This window comes from Rhinichthys klamathensis, unplaced genomic scaffold, assembly GCF_029890125.1.
Source record: "Rhinichthys klamathensis goyatoka isolate OS25496 unplaced genomic scaffold, OSU_Roscu_1.1 h1tg000014l_1, whole genome shotgun sequence".
In the NCBI taxonomy this organism is placed as follows: Eukaryota; Metazoa; Chordata; class Actinopteri; order Cypriniformes; family Leuciscidae; genus Rhinichthys; species Rhinichthys klamathensis.
The window spans coordinates 721,850-743,697 of record NW_026606566.1 but is presented as its reverse complement, the minus strand read 5'-3'; the positions used below and the strand labels follow the sequence as shown (position 1 = coordinate 743,697).

The 21,848-nt window shown below is 39.3% G+C and overlaps 1 pseudogene; it reads left to right on the top strand.

The window, feature by feature from the left end:
- LOC130104679 (NACHT, LRR and PYD domains-containing protein 3-like) overlaps window positions 1-21,848 on the top strand; it is a 100,582-nt pseudogene that overhangs the window by 28,738 nt on the left and 49,996 nt on the right.

Genomic DNA, 21,848 nt, shown 5'->3' with positions numbered 1-21,848 from the left:
AAGGAAGATTGTCAGCCGATTGCATCAGAAAATGAAAAAGAAGAAGCTCGTCTTTAGTGTGCTAAATTATTGTGTAATGTAAAAGAACACAAAAATTACTTATGTTTGAAACCAAGTTCGAACATTTCAAGGTTTAAATAAAGTGTCGGGACAGTTTTTTTTTTATTTAAAACAGGGTTGCATCGGTTTAGAGTTTATTTCTTTTGCGATGCAAAATAAGAAACACTAGGCTAATCTTATTCTTGCGACATTTTAAATTCGTATTGCCAAAGAAATTACAGCTAAATTAAACAATTAAAACATTACAAAACGAAAATTGTCCAAAGAAACATATTTAAATTAAAAACATGCGTTTCTCTTTGCCTCTCTCGCGCTGGATCTCTTTTTAACAAGTTTATTTAGTCTCCCTCGCTCTGATAATACTACTGTATATGTCGCTGCGTGTCAGCCATACAAATCACGAAAAAATTATTTAGCCTTTAATTGTTGCTTCAAAGACACAGCATGCCTTGTTGAATTCACCGTACAATAACTTCAATTGAAATTTTGTGTGAAAAAAAAACTTTAAATAGGCTACAATAAATAAACTACAATATTTATAATATACTAAAACTACTATTATAAATTTATATAAAATATGGGGCCTACATTTGGACACAGATTTATCCTTACAATAATTTTGCCTGCTCATCAGGCTGGCTATCCGACACTCTCCATATGAAAGAGGAACATTAACACCTTTGTCCAGCAACTGTCCCTCCAACCCCCCACAGGCTATCGGAGTCTGAGGCTGACTTAACACAAAGAGAAGTCGCAATTCACACTTAAATCGCTATTCTAGACAGTGTTGATAATGAAGGAATTAAATGGAATTACATGTAGCCTAGTGATATTTCTGTCATAAAAGTTTATTACTAAATATTTCATTATTTCAATAATTGATGAAATAAAACTGGTTTGGGGCAGCTTTTTCCAAGCAAAACTAAATATAATCTGAAAAAACGCTTGTTAATTTGTTGTCATGAACAAAATGTTCAACTCAATATTAAATTCTACAGGGATCTTTGGATCCTTACAACCAGGCATGCAATTTGTGAATTAAGTTTTTATTTGATTTTGTATTATTCAAATAAATATCGAAACACGGTGCTTCGTGGTAATGCTGCTAAATTAAATAACATTTATAGAACAATTATGAACTTAAATGAAACAATATCGCAACATTTCGAAAAATACATTATTTGATCTGTTTTTACATTTTAATTCTGGCCGATTTAGCCTACATTTAATTAGAGCGAGATTTTCACCCTTGTCATTTTCTCATTGGGAAGCGCTTACATTGCATGTTTGAGTAGATCCTCTGTTCCTCTAGTTTTCATATGGATTAGCCTATAATCAGATAACATTTATTAGCCTAAATATTTAGACATTTAAAGGCTTTAGACATAGCCGATTTCTTATCGTGACTGAGCTGAAGTGGCTTTCGGTTCATTTTTGTGACGCGCAGTTCCCGGAGACAGAGACGACAGCCTATGCTGTTTTTGTCGTTAGCCTAATATGAATACAAGTTTACAGTTTTGAACGATGTAAGCTACTCTACTCTTATCTATCTGTATGACCAAAAAATTACGGAGTCGCCTACTAAGTTATTTTAGCTGTAATAATGAGAAAAATAAATTAATCTAAATGAACGCGCCGCCGTGTTTGTCGAACACTAACTCACCATGCCAGAATAAAACCCGACTTTAGAAAAATGCATAGGGCCACTCGGCGTGGTCTGCCAGAACACTTAATTATAAACTTCAATATTTCATTCAAAATAATCTCAACACGCTTTGTGAAATTTGAAAAGCCGTGCATGCATTAAGGCCACTGGAACTAATGAACAACTGAAACGCTGGTTTTGATTTTATTGTTTGTCGTTTAAACGTACCTGTTGCATATCTCTATTTTATATATTTGATATTGGTGAAGTAGCCTATAGCATTGATTAGCTGTGGAGGGAGGGGTGTGGGGATTAAAATAATTCAGCAGAAGCAGGGATGTTTAGACCAGAAGGAAATCACAATCCCCCCTGGCAAATGTTTTTAAAAACTCTAGGTTGTAGGGAACAGACCTCTCTGCCATGCGCGCGCACGGTTTGGAGCACAATATCTGTCTCGCATGCACGCTCGCTCTAGATAGATTACGGGATATTTTAACTAATTTGCGGTATAATAACTAGTCGATCACGAGTGGCTCAACAGGTATCTATAGATAAACTATATCCTTCAGGAATTTGACCGACCGGGTTGACACTTCAGCGTGAGAAATCGGGGGTGTGGCATGAGAGCCTGGAATAAAAAAATATATATATATAGCCTATATATATAGGCTATATATAATTAATTTTTTTACAGAACTGCTTTTGAAATTACGATTGGTAGCCTATTATTATACAGATGCAAAGTCGTTATGTTGGATACTATTTTGTTTTTTGTATTTTTACTTAGTGTGAAATGGAAATGCATGATAATTGTATTTTATAAATATAAGCAAAAAAAAAACTGTATGGTGTAACAGAGTTTTAGAGCTAGACAAATCTCTTTGCAATAATAAATATAAAATTTACAGCAGACCATGTTTGTGCAGGATTTGAACACGTGTCATCTTGATGATGAACCGTAAGTTCTACCGCTCAGCTATGAATTTTCTCACTGAGAAATACCCAAACGTCTGTTTCTGACATGAGCGAGAAAACGTTTTGTCTTTAGCCTGTGAGAGTGTAGGCCTACTTTAGCCTTTTAAAGTTTTAAAAGATTATATCTTATCTGTATGACCAACAATTTGTTGTAGGCTTATTTGGAAATTACCATAACTTGTAGTATTTCATCCTTAGGCTACTGTTAATAGACATTAGCCCCACTTACGTTTTGCTAAATGTCCCTTTGCGCAACCTGGCGGTCATTTCGCGAACGACTTTGCAATGCGACTGGTTTATTTTTACCGCGGTGGATGGCTAAAAATGGTATGTGGATGGCTAAAAGGTGTGACTATAAATGTGCTTTTGGCTTTCATTTAAATTTTGATTGTTTGTATATATATATATATATGTGTGTGTGTGTGTGTGTGTGTATAAACATTTATTTATTTATATACACTACCGTTCAAAAGTTTGGGGTCGGTACGATTTTAAATACTTTTAAAAGAATTCTCTTCTGCTAACCATGGCTGCGCTTATTTGATTAAAAATACAACAAAAATCAGTTATAGTATTAAATATTATCTCCAGTGTAAATCAGTTGTTTTCTGTGTGAATATATAGTAAAGTGTAATTTATTCCTGTGATCAAAGCTGAATTTTCAGCATCACCAGTGTCTTCAGTGTCAAATGATCCTTCACAAATCAGTATAATATGAGGATTTGATGCTCAAGAAACATTTATTATTATTATCAATGTTGAAACAGTTGTTGGTCTGTCAGTTGTACAGTTTTTTTGTTTGTTTTAGGATTCTTTGATGAATAGGAAGTTCAAAAGACTTTTGTCATTTATAATGTTTTGTAACATTATAAATGTCTTTACTGTCACTTTCGATCAAATTAATTATTCCTTGATAAATAAAAGTATTGTTTTCTTTCCTCCAAAAAATAAAAATAAAATTCTCACTGACCCCAAACTTTTGAACGGTAGTGTATATATATTGTCCTTGCATTCTTTCTTGTGTGACACCCCTGAATGAAAGGCTCATTAGTATGCAGACTGCTCAGGTGAGAACTGCCTAATTATTCATGAGGGGGTTGGGCCGTTCCGCCCATCCGCATATTGCCTTTGCAAACAAAAAAATGTTTTTCACAATTTAAAACAATCTATTGTTTTATGTGAATGATAAGGCAGAATGATTTTCAGATCAATTTGAAGCAAAAACTCTAGGCGATAACATCCACTAGTCAAAAGTCTTGTGGACAAATATTTAGTATGTTATTTGTGGCCTTATATTATAAACTTTATTTTTTAGTTTTTTCAATAACCACGCATAAACAATATTCTCTCAAAAATACAAACATGTACATACATGTTGCTCACATATTATGGTAGCCCTGTGTGTGCTATATAGAGTGTAATTTCACCTGTGCCATTAATATGTTTATAAGCAACTGAAAAAAGCACAAATGTCAGAGCATGCCAAAACATCTCAAGGACCCCGAAAACACCTCAGACCCCAGAGGGTTAAAATGTGTAAAATATTTTTTGTTTGGAAAGGCAATATGCGAATGGGTGTGAATGGTCCAACCCCATCATGTATAATGCTCTGATTCACACCTAAGACAATGACCTGCATAATGAGCTGCATAATGAGCCTTTCATTCAGGTGTGTCACACAAGAAAGAATGAAAGGAAAAACATATATATAGATATATACAGTCCCCGCCAAAAGTATTGGAATGGTAAGGCAAATTCCTTTGTTTTTGTTGTTCACTGAAGACATTTGGGTTTAAGATCAAAAGATGAGTACACTCAAAAAAATGATATGTTGGCTTTACTTAACTTTTTTTTGTAAACAGGTTCCACCGGTTCCACATAACTATGTTTCGTTAAACAAACATAATATGTTCATGTAACTTCAACATCATGGAATTTGGTCATTTTAAGCGACCCAATTAAACTCTGAGCTAATGAGTTAATTAAGTGAATAATTGAGTGATGATTGAGCATTATTGAAGACACCTGATGTTAACAAGCAGAATCTCTGAATGAGGAAACCGGAATGTTTAAGTCACCATTATGGAGATAAGTATTTGTTTTAGTTGGGCTCTTGACCATTAACTTATTAACTTTATATTTTGTTTGGTTGCTGTACATGAGTTATAACAGCCTGATGAACAATAAACAAAGGTCATCTGATGGTATTGGTTGTGTTTTAACAATCATTATTTCATAATCATTTGACCTGAGTCACTGAACTTATATTAAACCGAATTTCTGAGTTAAGTTTACCTTATGGATAATAACAGCACTGTCATTGTAGAGCATACTATTTTTTTGACTTTTCAATGAAATTCAAATGATCAAATCAATAAATAAAAAAGAAACTTCCTAAAAAATATTTTCAGTAGACACACACAGACATCAAGAATCAGCCTGTAAATCTCACCAATGGTGACAATTATAAAGCATGTTGTAGTGCATTCTGGGTGCCACCAATCAAAACTCATTCATGGCTCCTATCATGCATTGCTGCATGAATAAATAATGAGCTTATGATCTGTTTGTCACCATTGCTGAGATTCATATGCTGATTCTTGATGTCTGTGTGTGCCTATTCTAAATATTTTTTAGGAAGTTTCTTTTTTATTTCTTGATTTGGTCATTTGAATTTCATTGAAAAATCTAAAAATAGTATGCTCTACAATGACAGTGCTGTTATTATCCATAAGGTAAACTTAACTCAGAAATTCGGTTTAATATAGGTTCAGTGACTCAGGTCAAATGATTGTGAAATAATTATTATGTTAAAACACAACCAATACCATCAGATGACCTTTGTTTGTTGTTCATCCGGCTATTATAACTCATGTACAGCAACCAAACAAAATCTAAAGTTAATAAGTTAATGGTCAAGAGCCCAACTAAAACGAATACTTATCTCCATAATGGTGACTTAAACATTCCGGTTTTCTCCTTCAGAGATTCTGCTTGTTAACATCAGGTGTCTTCAATAATGCTCAATCATCACTCAGTTATTCACTTAATTAACTCATTAGCTCAGAGTTTAATTGGGTCGCTTAAAATGACCAAATTCCATGATGTTGAAGTTACATGAACATATCATGTTTGTTTAACGAAACATAATTATGTGGAACCGGTGGAACCTGTTTACAAAAAAAAGTTAAGTAAAGCCAACATATCATTTTTTTGAGTGTATGGGGCTGCGTTTACACTTAGCATTAAAATGTCAAGTGTAAAAATACAAAATAAAAAACAAAATAAAAAATACACATTGAAAAGACAAGTGTAAACGCGCTTCTGATCGGAATGTTATCCGATCAGCGTGTCCAGGTTCAGAGGTTGTCGAGGACGCATTGTGATCGGATCTCAGTGTAATGATTAAAGTTTCGTTTCAAAGACGAGAGGACAGTAAATTTTGAAGACTCTGCCATAATCCAGTTTTCCTCCGCTTTAAATCTCCCCAACCGGAAACTGAAGAGCAGCCTTGCGTCAAATGCAGAACTTATGCGTGCATATAGCCTATCCAGCCATCATGTCTGCATTCACAGGTGGACGTAATTTAAATCCCCGCTCAGTCTCCCTGCATGGCTATTAATAATAAAGGCCAGACGCAGTTTAGACAAGAAATGAAACTTATGTGAACCTTACAATAAACGTAAATCTTTAAAACAGTTTATTTAGGCTTACATGATACTATGTGTGTCATTTTTCATTTTAATTCTGCAACATTATCTGAACGAGGCGATCGCCTGTACACTCACAGTCAGTCATGAGATCTTAATGAAGAGCTGCGCTGCTTTCCAGAGGAATAATCAGAATCAGAATTTTTTTGTTTTAAATGTTGAATATTTTTATTGTTTCAGCATGTTTATCAATCTCCCATTTCTGTCAATATAGTCATTGCACGCTATAACCTTAAACGCAGATGATCGATGATGTGACTTGTTTAACATGATCAACCCAGTTATATTTGTATGATCAACTTTGGAAGTATTCCTTCGTTCAAAAAAAATAATTTGATCTAATTACTGGAGATTGCATAGGAAAGTAAAGTGAATGAGTGAAAGCAATTGGGACATTGTTGTATTTGTATCATCTTTACTCTTAATAGGCTTTATGCCCAGCTGCACTACTTCCTGAACTTCAGCCAGCTCCTTGTTTCCTGTCTGACATTATTGGACAAACTGATTAACCCAGGTGTGTCTGGTATTTGTTACTGGTCAGGCACATCTGGATTAATCAGTTTGTCCAATAATGTCAGACAGGAAACAAGGAGCTGGCTGAAGTTCAGGAAGTAGTGCAGCTGGGCATAAAGCCTATCTGGTGTCGTGACTCGTGCCACAGACCTAATTTAAATATTATGCGGAATTCCGATCGGTTATCCAGATACAGAGGCTACTTAATGTGAACAAATGTAAACTCACCATGTCCTGATTGGCTAATGATCCGATCTGCTTGATCGGATCACGGTGATCGCATGTTAAAGCCAAGTGTAAATGCAGCCTGAGACATGAGTTCAGAATTACAGCTTTTATTTCCTGGTATTCACATCTAGTGTTAAACAACTCATGACATACCACCCTTTGTGTGAACCCACCCATTTTTCAAGTGAGCAAAAGTATTGGAACAAATAATCTTAAAGTAAATAACATTTAATATTTGGTGGCATAACCCTTGCTTGCAATAACTACCTTAAGCCTGCGACCCATCGACATCTGTTAATGACTTTGTCATTTGCTTTGAAATTAATATAGTCCTTAAATGATTTATTTTTGTATGGTAGTTAATTGTTTTGATTTTGAGTTATTTGTGTTGTGGTAACGGAGGTCTTTTATTTTGAAGTTCATTCACGTGAGCGGATATAATGCGCATATGGTCCAAACATTTCAGTATGAATGAGATCCAGACGTACATGGTTATGGTATCGAAAGCTTACGGTTTGCAAGGAATTTAAAAGGATTTAGCTCCTGGTTTGAATGGAGAACAAGGTATGATTATAGACTTCCTGTTATCTTTATGTCCTTGTTTTGATTTATATTATTTGTATTATGATTACTTATTGGTGGTTGTTTTGTATAATGTTTATTATTTGGTTTTGATGGATGTTTATTTATTTTCGGTATTTTGTTTTCTTTTGTACAAGCTTTTACGTTGATTCTCAACGAACATGGTGTCCGATGGTGCCTTTATCTGTGATGACGGACATTCGAATAAAGTGTGGGAATCATCAGTCAAAGAGTCCAATCTTTCTTGAACCAGGCAGCTACAGTAAAAGCTTGCCATCATCAATCCGTTGTGATGCTTCAAGGGGTGCCGTGGTTGATGGACTAGAGAAACTTTAATGTCGGCGCGCTCGTCGTGGATTACATGATTGTTCTTTTAATGGATCAAGTTTCAAATGTAGTTCCAGCGGACGGCTCTACAAATCTACGGGCAGCAGTTGGGGCGATTTAATGAACCGATTAAGTGAAGTGAACCGCTCCAAATTGTTTGGTGGATCGCAGTGAGTACCAAAGACAACGAAACGAAATCAATTCTGAAGAGACATTTTTTTCTCTCTCTTTCTTTTCATTGATTGTGTCTGATTTAAAGGTTGATGGACATTGCTGCATGTAGATCGCCTATTAATGGACTAAGATATATCAAACAGTTTCATATTTAAAGGTAATGTTTCAGCACGTGGTTAAAATGAGTTTGCTAAACAAAATTAACTTGTTTATGCACTCAAACGAACATCGAGTGTCGAAAGGTTGTCAAACCAGTGAACAAAATTCCGTGTATGCTTTGCCAGAAAGATAACCATCAACTTGACAACTGTTTCAGCTTTCTCAACAAACCATTGGAGGAGCGACGGAAACTTATACAAGAGAAAAGGCTTTGCTATGTTTGTTTGAACTCTGGTCACAGCGCAAAGGAGTGTCGTTGTCGTCTCACTTGTAAAAACCTGCAAAAGGAAGCATCCAACTAGTTTACACGATGACAACTTTGTGAAAATGGTTAAGACTCTATCTTCTGCAGTTCAGACTCCAAGTGATCCTGATGGTACAACGAATGCAGTAGCCTTGAGTGTAAGTGGAGAAGAGCGAGATACGTATACTTCAATGATTGTACCTGTTTGGGTGTCTGTAAAACAAAATCCAAGTTGTGAGAAACTGGTGTATGCGCTTCTGGATTCTCAGAGTGATACCACATTCATTGATAAAGGAGTGAGTGATGCTCTACAGGCAACAACATTTCCAGTAAAATTGAAGCTTACCACCATGCTTGGAAAAGATACCATCCTGCAGAGTGAGAGAGTATCAGGACTCCAAGTGAGAGCATACAAGTCTGGCAGTTATATTGATTTACCACCTACCTACACCAAAGACTGCATACCAGTTAATCGCAGCCACATTCCTACTTGTGAAGTCGCTAAAAACTGGAATCATCTTACAGTCATTGTGGATAAGATACCTCCATTGCAGGACTGTGACATTGCTCTTTTAATAGGCTACAATTGTTCAAGGTCAATGACTCCCAGAGAAGTGATAGTGGGAGGAAATGATGAACCCGACGCCATTCGGACAGATTTAGGGTGGAGTATAGTAGGTTGTTCTTCACCACACTCTGTTTTAACTGGAGCCAGTGGATTGTGTCACCGCGTTGCGGTCAAGGAGCTTCCCTCAATCACACCAGGTGATGTCATTTGTGTTCTTGAGAGCGATTTTAAAGATATCGAAGAAGAGAGGACAAAGGTTTCCCAGGATGATTTCCTCTTCCTTGAAAAATTAAAGAAGGGCATACAGAGAAATGTTCATGGCCATTATCAAATGCCACTTCCTTTTAAAGTAAGGCCCAACTTACCAAGCAACAAACAATGTGTTATGGTTAGACTCAACCATCTCAAAAGAAAGATGGCGAAGGATGAGTTGTATAAGAAACGCTACAATGAATTCATGAGTGACATCTTGCAAAGAGGAGATGCTGAGGAGGTACACAACAACGGCAAGGAAGGAGAAACGTGGTACTTGCCTCACCACGGTGTTGTCCATCCGAAGAAGGCAGACAAATTGCGCGTGGTCTTCGATTGCTCTGCAAGATATGAAGGTTACTCCTTAAACGATCATTTACTTCAAGGTCCAGATTTGATAAACAGTCTAAATGGCATCTTAATTCGATTTCGTCAGCACCCCATCGCATTTATGTGTGATGTAGAGAAAATGTATCATCAGTTTCATGTCAACGAATCTGGTAGAGACTTTCTGTGCTTCCTATGGTGGAAGGACGGCAATGTCAGCCAGCCTGCAAGTGACTTTCGTATGAAAGTTCATCTCTTTGGTGCAACTTCCTCATCAGGGTGTGCTAATTATGGCTTAAAACATCTTGCAACTGAAAATAGCGAGTTGTATCCACTAGGTTCACAGTTTGTGATAAGAAATTTCTATGTAGATGATGGAGTGATCAGTGTAGAAAATGATGAAGAAGCTATTAAAGTTGCAGATGAGACACGCAAGCTCTGTGCTATAGGTGGCCTACGGCTCCACAAATTTGTGTCAAACAGTAAAATAATGCTGAACAGCATTCCCACTTCAGAAAAAATCTCTGACGTGAAAAGTTGTGATCTTTCATTCGATGAGTTACCCCTCGAAAGAACTCTTGGCATACAATGGGAAAGAGAATCGGACTGTTTCAAATTCAAAGTCCAGTTGAAAGATCAACCTGTTACTCGACGTGGCATCTTGTCTACTGTTGCTTCTGTTTATGATCCTCTGGGACTTATTGCACCGGTGCTGTTGAGTGGAAAAGGAATACTACAGGATGTGTGTAAACGTGGCAGTGGATGGGATGACCCTTTATCGAATGATCTTGATCTAAGGTGGGAGCGATGGAGGCAAGATTTAAATCATCTGCAGGAAATAGATGTACAAAGTAGTATTGGGATATATAAGTAATGAGGCACGCAGATTTCATACTTTTGTCGCTAATCAAGTACAAAGAATACACCTCAGTACAACTCCCCAGCAGTGGAAGTATGTTCCAACGGAAGAAAACCCTGCTGATCATGCATCCAGAGGTTTGCCAGCAAAGGAGTTATTCGCCTCAAACTGGTTCACTGGCCCTAAGTTTTTGTGGGACAAAGAAATGTCTGTACCGGAAGAACATGTTCCTGAACTTCTGCTTGGAGATCCAGAGGTGAAAACATGTTGTACTTTGAATGTTGATTGCATACAAAATCTGAGCTTGATAGATCTTCTTTCAAAGTTTTCTTCTTGGTCAAAAGCTATTAGAGCTGTAGCTCGTCTTTTAAGGAGAGCTAACAAAGACAAGTCTAATCATCTCAGTACTGTGTCTGAGCGACAAAAGGCAGAACTTCATATATATTTAAATGTCTGCAAGATAGTTCCTACAAGGATGATCTGAGAGGGATAAAGAGTGGAGGAAGTATCTCGTCACGCAGTGCATTGTACTCTCTTGACCCTTTCATGGATAAAGACGGTTTACTCCGGGTGGGAGGTAGACTTTGCCGTTCAACCTTTCCAGACTCTGTAAAACATCCTATAATAATCCCAAGAAATCATCAGATCACAAAAATGGTTGTTGCTCACTTTCACAACAAAGTTGCACACCAAGGGAAAGGATTTACTGTGAATGAGATAAGATCTAATGGCTTTTGGATACCAGGGATCAACAAAATTGTGACATTCTATATTAGGAGTTGTATTATTTGTAGAAAGCATAGGCGACCCGTTGAAGAACAGAGAATGGCTGATCTTCCCAAAGAGAGGGTGGTTCCATCGCCTCCGTTTACATATACTGGCATGGATTGCTTTGGCCCATTCCTTATCAAGCAGGGCAGAAGTGTTCATAAACGATATGGTCTTTTCTTTACTTGTTTCAGTTCCCGTGCTGTACACATTGAGATGCTTACTGATATGACAGCAGATTCTTTCATCAATGCTTTGCGTTGTTTTATTGCCATGAGAGGCACTGTGCAACAGATAAGGTCCAACCATGGAAGCAAGAAACGAATTGAGAGATGCACTTAAAGAAATGGATGTGGAAAGAGTAAAAACCTTCCTATCAGAGAAGCAGTGCGACTTCATCATGAATGCACCGCATGCAAGCCATGCTGGCGGCGTGTGGGAACGTTAAATTAGAACAGTAAGATCTGTGCTAAACGTTACTCTTGCACTTCATCCTGGAAGTTTAGATGACTCTTCTTTACGAGCTTTTTTGTGTGAAGCAATGGCCATTGTGAATAATAGGCCGCTTACTGTTGATTGCCTGACTGATGCTCAAAGTCTTACACCAATTACTCCAAACCATCTGCTTAGGTTAAAATCGACTACTGCTTTACCTCCACCAGGAAATTTCATCAGGGAGGATGTATTTGCACGGAAAAGATGGAGACATGTGCAGTATTTAGCGGAACAATTTTGGAGTCGCTGGCGCAAAGAGTATCTTGCGAATATAGCTACCCGACAAAAGTGGAACGTGTCTAAGAGAAATCTTAAAGTTGATGATCTTGTTATCGTCAAAGAAGAGGAAATGCCTAGAAACGAATGGAGGCTTGGTAGAATAATGGAAACCTTTTCTAGCGATGACGGGCTTGTAAGAAGAGCCAAGATTTCTCTAGGTGACCCGAAGATTGATGCAAAGGGAAAGTGTGTTAACAAACCGTCCATAATTGAAAGACCAGTGCAAAAACTCATTTTATTAATGGAGGGATATTAAGGTTGTTGTTTTTCCTCTAATTTGAAAATTTCTTATTGAGATATTGAAAGATCGATGAGTATTGTTTTTAAACTTTCTAAATTTATGGTTTAGAATTTTTAATGTTGGTTTAAAGTCAAATTGTATAAATAAACAAAACAAAAAAAACAAAAAAGATAAAAACAAAAAAGTGTAAAAAAAAAAATAGGTGGATAAAGAGAAATGATTAGTGCTTGTATACTTGGTGTTAGATTTGCACTCATAATTTGGTGGGAGTGTTAATGACTTTGTCATTTGCTTTGAAATTAATATAGTCCTTAAATTATTTATTTATCTATGGTAGTTAATTGTTTTGATTTTGAGTTATTTGTGTTGTGGTAACGGAGGTCTTTTATTTTGAAGTTCATTCACGTGAGCGGATATAATGCGCATATGGTCCAAACATTTCAGTATGAATGACATCCAGACGTACATGGTTATGGTATCGAAAGCTTACGGTTTGCAAGGAATTTAAAAGGATTTAGCTCCTGGTTTGAATGGAGAGCAAGGTATGATTATAGACTTCCTGTTATCTTTATGTCCTTGTTTTGATTTATATTATTTGTATTATGATTACTTATTGGTGGTTGTTTTGTATAATGTTTATTATTTGGTTTTGATGGATGTTTATTTATTTTCGGTATTTTGTTTTCTTTTGTACAAGCTTTTATGTTGAGTCTCAACGAACATGGTGTCCGACGGTGCCTTTATCTGTGATGACGGACATTCGAATAAAGTGTGGGAATCATCAGTCAAAGAGTCCAATCTTTCTTGAACCAGGCAGCTACAACATCACCAAAGTGTTGCATTCTTCATTTGTGATGCTATTCCAGGCTTTTATCGCAGCTTCTTTCAGCTCTTGTTTGTTTCGGGGTGTTTCTCCCTTCAGTCTCCTCTTAAGGAGGTGAAATGCATGCTCTATTGCAGGGTTTCTCAATCTCGGTCCTGGAGGGCCACTGTCCTGCAGAGTTTAGCTCCAACCCTGATCAAACTCACCTGAGCAAGCTAATCAAGGTCTTCAGGATCAGTAGAAACTCACAGGTAGGTGTGTTTGATCAGGGTTGGAGCTAAACTCTGCAGGACAGTGGCCCTCCAGGACCGAGATTGAGAAACCCTGCTCTATTGGGTTAAGGTCAGGTGATTGACTTGGCCAGTCTAAAACCTTCCACTTTTTCTCACTGATGAAGTCCTTTGTTTTATTGGCAGTGTGCTTTGGGTCATTGTCCTGCTGCATGATGAACTTCTTCCCGATTAGTTTCAATGCATTTCTCTGTAAATTGGCAGACAAAATGTTTCTGTACACTTCTGAATTCATTCTGCTGCTACCATCATCAGTTACATCATCAATAAATATTAATGAGCCTGTTCCAGTTTCTTTCTTCTGTTGAAAATAAAAGTTATTTGGAAGAATGTGGCTAACCAAACAGTTGCTGTACTTCAGTGACTTCCATAGTATATTTAAGCACAAGAAAGAAATGAATACAGGTTTTGAACAACATTAGAGTGAGTAAATAATGACAGAAATTTCTGGGTGCAGTATCTCTTTAAGGACAAGCGGCAGCATATTATCACTGTCTCTTTAAGAACTGCACGCGACGCGTCTAATATACACGCATTTGACAAGCAGATTTTCTCTGTTTGCTTTCACTTTAGAGTTACCCAACTTTGTTTATGTAAACCTTGTGTGTATTTGACAGTATCAGCGCAATAAGACTCGAAAGATTAGTCCAGTATGCAGGCGCTGTGACAGGCTTTTAGTTCCTGTGAGCGTCGCGTGTACGCGCTCAGAAAAGCGCATGTTAGAACAGCGCTTCAGCACGTGAATGACGTTTACCTAGCAAGACTTTGCAAATAATGAACTTTTGTGAATTGCGGTGTCCTGTGAGTATAAAGGCCTGTACACACCGGGACCAATATCGGCTCGCTTTAAGGCCTGCCGACGTTTAACGCCTCGTGACTAAACGAAGGGCGCCAATGTGAGTGTGCACACCAACACGAAAAACGCCACGCGTAAAAGCGTCATTTTTTAAAAAACGCCTCTGGTTCGTTTTTTTAGTTTGACGCGCCGCGTCAAAAACTATCCGACCAATGAGATTGGCGCTTTTGCTCACGTGTCTGGAGCTTCTGAAGTTACAGTAAAACACAACTTGGGGGCGCTCAAACACAAAACGGTCTTGCCGAGCACACATACGTAACGGCGAAGAAGATATACGCCAAGTAGCGTCTACACTGCCAGGAAGAAATAAGACGAGGAAGATGCAAGGCAAGATGAATGTAGAGCTGCTGGTCTCGTTGGTGTCGGAACATAAAGAACTATATGACAAACGCGACAGCGACTACAAAAATCTTGATAAAAGAGAATGTTATGGAGTGGTATTGTAGAGCAAATGGGCGCCATCTAATGTCAGGGAATGAATTTGCATGTCCACTCGGCTCATCGTCAGCGAAAATCGCTTGGGTGTGAACACAAAAAACGCGTTGAAAAACGCTGCCGAATAACGCGCGCCGATATTCGTCCCGGTGTGTACGAGCCTTTATTCGTCAGCGTTTTTCAACACGTTTTTTGTGTTCACACCCAAGCGATTTTCGCTGACGATGAGCCGAGTGAACACGCAAATTCATTCCCTGACATTAGATGGCGCTTAATGTAAAACAGAAATACCCCGATCCACAAAGTGGTGCTGCGTAACTACGCTTCTGACACTCGCTTGTCACTCAGAAGAAGAGAGCAAGTTTGTCGCGTTTGTCATGTAGTTCTTTATTGTCGTTGGTGTCTCTTTATAAAGACACCAACAAGACCAGCAGCTCTACATTCATCTAGCCTTGCATCTTCCTCGTCTTATTTCTTCCCGGCAGAGTGTAGACGCTGTATATCTTCTTCGCCATTACGTATGTGTGCTCGGCAAGACCGTTTTGTGTTTGAGCACCCCCAAGTTGTGTTTTACTGTAACTTCAGAAGCTCCAGACACGTGAGCCAAAGTGCCAATCTCATTGGTCATATAGTTTTTGACGCGGCGCGTCAAACCAAAAAAACAAACCCGAGGCGTTTTTTAAAAAATGACGCTTTTACGCGTGGCGTTTTACGCATCGGTGTGCACACTCGCATAGGCGCCCTTTGTTTAGTCACGAGGCGTTAAACGTCGGCGAATAACGCGCGCGAAATTCGTCCCGGTGTGAACAGGCCTTAACTCTACCTCTGCGTTTACATGTGATGTCAGGCACGTGCACTGGTAGGGCTCAACCTGTGCAGAGCACATGCCCTTTTTGCCGAAGTGCCCTTTTTTTTTGGTGGTGTTTTTTTTTGTTTTTTATAAATGAATGCTATTGGTCACCCTTTAAGTCTATCTGTCTGTTTTAAAAATATTTAGCCAATGAAAGATCTTAAAAAGAGCTTGTGTAGATCTTGTTCGATCTTAAACTGTCAGTAAAGCTGATAACTCCGCCCCCTCTGTCTTGACTGAATGAGCTGAAGCTCCGCAGCGGCCGCTCAGCAGACAGCAGCTGAACGAAGTTTTGCATGCATGCATGGGTAAACAAAGATCTTGTTGTTTGAATAAGTACTAGGGCCTAAACACGTTGTCTATAAAAGCACATATTTTATTTATTTGATGTCTGACTAAGACATGTGGGACCTGAGAGAGAGGGCTATGCTAGCATTTCCCATAGTCATAGCCAATACATAGCCTACACTTAAATAGCCTGCATATAGTAGCATTTCATTTTTTATAAAATGCGATTTTGACCAAATGTATTTTACAACAGGAAAAACTGAGCGCCTATATAGCTATAACAATCTAGTTGGTAAGCTGTTGATGAAAATGTAATGATGCCGCCGGCGCCGTTTCCATCGGAGAATCATAAGCACAGGTGCGCCCCCGCGCTGTTCGTACTGGAACTACACAAAGCGACGAGTGATCCTCGTCACCTAGGTAACATATATTTAAAAGAAATGTGTTCTTTGATTTATGATTGCTGATACACTTAATTTATTAACATTTAATAATTTAACATTTAATGTTATGGTAATAATATTAAATTATGGTTAATTCAAGTCTGTTAATATGCACGTATTCGCTATCTAATTTTTGAATCTACAGTATTCTATACCTATACTCTCCGGTCGTCCTCACATGTATAAATGTAGTTAAACATGGTTTCACTACAGTAATGTTGTGGTAGTAAAAAAAAAAAAAAAACATTACAGAAGATCACTGTGAAATCTTTATATTTTATCATGCAGAATGTAATTCATGATTTAATTCATTCCAAGGCTTAATTTATTTGATCCAAAATAAGCAAAACCAGTAATATTGTGAAATATTTTTACAATTTAAAATAACTGTTTTCTATTTGAATATATTTTAAAATGTAATTTATTTCTGTGGTCAAAGCTGAATTTTCAGCATCTTTAGTTCAGTACTCTGCAGTGTCACATGATCCTTCAGAAATGCTTTTCACTGCAACTGTACTTTTCACACTATTTTATCATTTTTTTCATTGCTGGCTTATTTTATGGGAAGTGTAGTGAATAAGAGACCTTCAAGAGACCAGCATTGGCCCTCCACAGTGTCAGGTTTTTGCCATCAACTGCAACTGTGGAGAGATCCTTTTCCAAAATGAGGTTAATTAAGAACCAACTCCGAAGCCTTTGCTCAGAGGAGAGACTCTCAGACCTTCTCCTCATAGCCATAGAGAGGGACATCCCAGTGGATCACAGTGAAGTCATAAACATCTTCAAGCATGGCTCACAGAAGGTTGCTGTTGTAATTAGGTTTAAAGAAGCCCTGAAACCCTGTATATCTATATTATCTATATTATTATTATTATTATTACGGTTATTAATAGTGAATAAATCTAAAGCTTTTGAGACTCTTTTTTTTTTATTTGTCATGAAGATGAGACCATTTCCTCCTTTAATGTAGGCTTACTAAATAATCTTGATATAAAAAAAGGGAGGGGGGGGCCCTTTTTCAGTTTCAGCACATGCCCCTCAAAAGGTCTGGGCACGGCCCTGTGTGATGTGATGTGAATGTACGTCGCGTTGTACAGTATGTTGAGATGAAGGCGCCAGAATTGAACTGATAGAATGCACGATACTATGATTTTTCTTCAAAAGCAGATCGTAGAGACATTTTAATCGTCCACGATCAAAAACCGCGTGAGACGCACACCCCTAGTTGGAAGTTTAAGTTGCTGGCGCTCATGCTTCGTTCGCGGTCGTCACGTGCGCATAGGAAACACGCCACCCTATCGGCAAGGCTCATCGGCAGAAATATTCATATCGGCCGATGCCGATGATGGTCATTTTAAGCTTTTATCGGCCGATACCGATGTTGTCCCGATATCATCGTGCATCCCTACCAGAAATGATGGAGTATTTTAAGTCTATTTTTCTTCTATGTGAAAAAAATCGAGCAAAACGCGCCGGCTGACCCCAGAGAATTAAATCCTCCACCTATCTGACCTGATTTGTGATCTACTTATCCGTTTTTTATGATATTTGTGTGTAAATTTTAAATGTATGAATTTAAACATTTATATTTAGACTTTTTATATTTCATTTAAATGTTAATAAATGTATTTAGGTAAAGAACAGATGTATTAAATGTATTCCATTTTATCAGTTTTATATAATCTTTCTCCCTCACATAGAGACATAACCTCTTAGAATAACAGTTAATGTTACTGATATATTGAATATGAATATATTCCACAAATTATAAACGCAATTAAGAAAAACATTGGATATAGGCATAATGTATGTCATTGTTCTCTACAGGTTGATAAAGTGTGGTGTCACCGGTGAAGGTTGTGTTGCTCTGGCTTCAGCTCTGAGATCAAACCCCTCACACCTGAGAGAACTGAATCTGTCATATAATAAACTAGGAGACTCAGGAGTGAAGCTGTTCTCTGCTGGACTGGAGAATCCTCACTGTAAACTGGAGATACTGGGGTAAGATCATACATGACTCTCACATGGAACTGTCACTGTGAATTCATAAAGTATAATCAAAATGGAATAAAATGCAGTTTCAAGCTATTGAAACAACATGATCAAATTATTTTCACGTGTTCATATGATGTAAGATAATTAATATTTTTCAGTTTGAAGCGTTTGCTCTATTTCTCCTGCACTGTGAGTTCATGTGTTTGATCTGTAAATGCTTGAACACATGAGCTGCTCCTCATTAAGGTGATACTGCAGTACTGATAGTCACACTGAAAAACACACTTTGACATCATGATATACATTTAACACCCTTTACTTTAAACACACTCAATCTCAGCAAAGTCAGGATTAACACAGTCCATTCATTCAAATTTTAGGAGAAAGCTGTTTTTTCTATGACAGACGCTTCAAACTGTAAAATCACGCAGTGGTTTAGAGAGGCATTTATGGGTCACAAGTGTTTGTGTCCATGGTGCAAGAGTTGAGGGTGTTGCAGGCTTCCCCCGTGATGCTGTCAGGCCGAGACTCGCTGCGAGCGTTTGGTTTGCCAGAAGCTACCGACTAGGGATGTCGCAATATACTGGTGTTGATGATAATCGTGATATTCAAAGCATGAAATTGACATTGACATTGTGTTAACCCTCTGGGGTCGGCTATCGCGTCGGTGCGACAAGCTCACTTTTTTCCTTGTCCGTGCAAAAGAGACTCAAATTACTCTGTTGATTTTGATCTTACATATAAGTGTTGTACATCATTAGATCCTGTTAAGTGTCTATTTGTTTATGTATACTCACAATAAAAACAAAGTGGTCTGCTTTTGTCAAATAAAGAAAAACAAACATGATGCGAATTTTGCCTTCTCTCTGTCAGTGAAGTTCATTCTGAAACGCGTCCGAAAATGAACTGTAACTCAGTAAATACTTGTCACACAGACACGAAAGATTTTTCGTTATGAAGCTGAAATTATCTTCTTTTAAATGAAGTAATTTATATAAAAAACAAATATTCTCAGTTTATGTAATCTGTATGAAAAAAGAGTGATGTCAGTCTTTTTCCTTTCAGTTCATTATAGTTTTTAAGTGTTAATGTGACCACGCCCACGGAGAGCGCGCGCTATTCAAACGCAAATGTTGAGGCAAGCCATGCCAACGACCACATCAGCTGGATAAAACATCCAGTTTAATAAGAATCTTGTACTTTACCTCGTCTATCTGCGCTGTGAGGAATAATACTATCGTAATAATCCTGGAAAAGTTACCTCAGAAGTGCTGGTAGTTTCATTTTGAGGAGCACAGATTCAGCTGATGTAGTAAGTTATTTATTCTTAAGTGCTTTGTTCTAATCGCGTTATTGAATAGTGTTTGTAAACCGCACAAAGACTGTTTAAATATGAATTGCGTGTCTGTGTGTGAATGAATGAATGGCACAGCTGTCCATCGCATCTGTGCCGTTCATTCACTCTCGCTCCTACATTAGTAAACATTATTTTTACATGAACACATCTCAACTATATTGCTATAGCCTACTGAGATTTGTTCTAATCGCGATATAGAATAGTGTCTGTAATTACAACATTTCATTGACTAGTTTTGGATAGATTATAGAGCTGGGCGATTTTTTTCCCTGAATCTGCGGGTTTTTTTAATTAAAAAACTCGATTTACGATTCGATTCGATTCGATCCCCCCCCCCCCCCCCCCCCCCCCGTTCCATTTATAACAAAATAAGTGCGAACTGTAAATATATTTTAAAATTATATATTTATTGTATTTAATAGGGATGCAACGATACCGGTTTTTCAAAACCGATCCGATCCAAAAATTCTGAGTATCGGCCGATACCGATACCAATCCGATACCAGCGTAGTTTTTTTTTTTAAATCAAGTAGAATTTCTATCACTCTGTGTTTAACACACAAAAGAGTAATTATCAGTTCAACACACAATCTACTTAATATAGACAACTTCATTATAAAGAAATTATAATGAAGACCCCCCGGGGTCGCGGCATTTTCCGAGTCCGACCCTGAACTACCAGCTATGCTTTCCCGGGCCGCCACGAGTGTCGGGTTAGCGTGGTACTCTCCACCCTCCCCTGAACGCTCCCGGTTGGATGATTGGTTCTTGGGGGCTGCACGCGCTGACTCTCGTCGGCGCACCCCCTTAGTTCCTTTCTTCCCGGAAGTGCATGAGGAGGTCACGAGCTCCTGGAAGTCCCCGTTGTCTTCCCATGATTGCTCGGCGACCTCCTCCGCCTTCTCTGCCCTTGATGAGGCCGCGGTGAAAGGGTACGCTTGGGTTCCCCCTGTAGAACGCTCTGTTGCGATGCAACTGTCCGCAGAGTGCTTCGATGTGGCATGGTGACCCAAAGCACCCCTCCTAGGCCTGTAGGTTTTCGTCTACTTTGGTGGTGAATTCCTACAGAGCTGCGGGGCAGGCCGCAACCTCACTGCATGCCATGGCCATCCTCCAGGTCTACCAGGCCAGGATGCTCAAAGACATGCATGAGGGCAGAGCTGGCCAAGAGCTCTTTGATGAGCTGCGCGCCACCACCGACCTTGCTCTCCGATCGTCGAAGGTGACCACGCGCTCCCTTGGTCAGGTGATGTCCACAGCTGTGGTCCAGGAAAGACACCTATGGCTTAACCTGGTCGATATGCGGGATGCCGAGCGGACCCGTCTCCTCGACTCCCCTATATCCCAGGCAGGCCTTTTCGGCGGCGCGGTCGAGGACTTCGCCCAAAAGTTCTCGGCCGCCCAGAGACAGACTGAGGCTATTAAGCACACACTGCCCCGGCGGCCAGCTGCTGCCTCTATCCAGCTGCCGGCACAGTTCACTCAGTCTGTTCGCCGCCGAGGGTGCCCTCCTGCGACTCCCGTCTCTACCGCTCGGCCCCAGCAGCAGCCTTTACCGGGCCGCGCCATGGAGGTAGTCGCAGGAAGGCCCCGCAGCCCGCTACACGCCAGGCCAAGCGGCGCTTTTGACGCGGACAGCTCAGAGATGGCCTACAGTTCTGTCGAGGAGGTGGCAGCAGGGTCACTCCTGTCCCTGGTGGAGGACCGGGGGAGAATCTCTTTTTCTCCTATGTGGCTAAGGTCAGAACTAACACCCCCATCTCTGAGTCCCCAGAGTGCACGGATGGCAGTGTGTGCCGCTTTCGAGCCTCACCACTCTCGTCTCCCTCTGTCACAGAGTTCTCGGATGACAGTGTGGGCCGCTTACGAGCATCGCCACTCGCCTCCCCCTCTATCGCCAGACTCCTGTCACACGAGACCCCAGCGGAACGCACGTCCTTCCCTGGTCTCCTCTGTCAGGACGCGGTCTATGACTGTACCCCCACACCGGGACGCTATGCCTCCCACGTCCGGGCCAGTCATACCGCTTCGCTGCCTCACCGAGGGTACGTCTGTGGAAACCCATGACCCCGCTGGTTCAGTTTTTTGGGAGCCTGGCTTCAGCT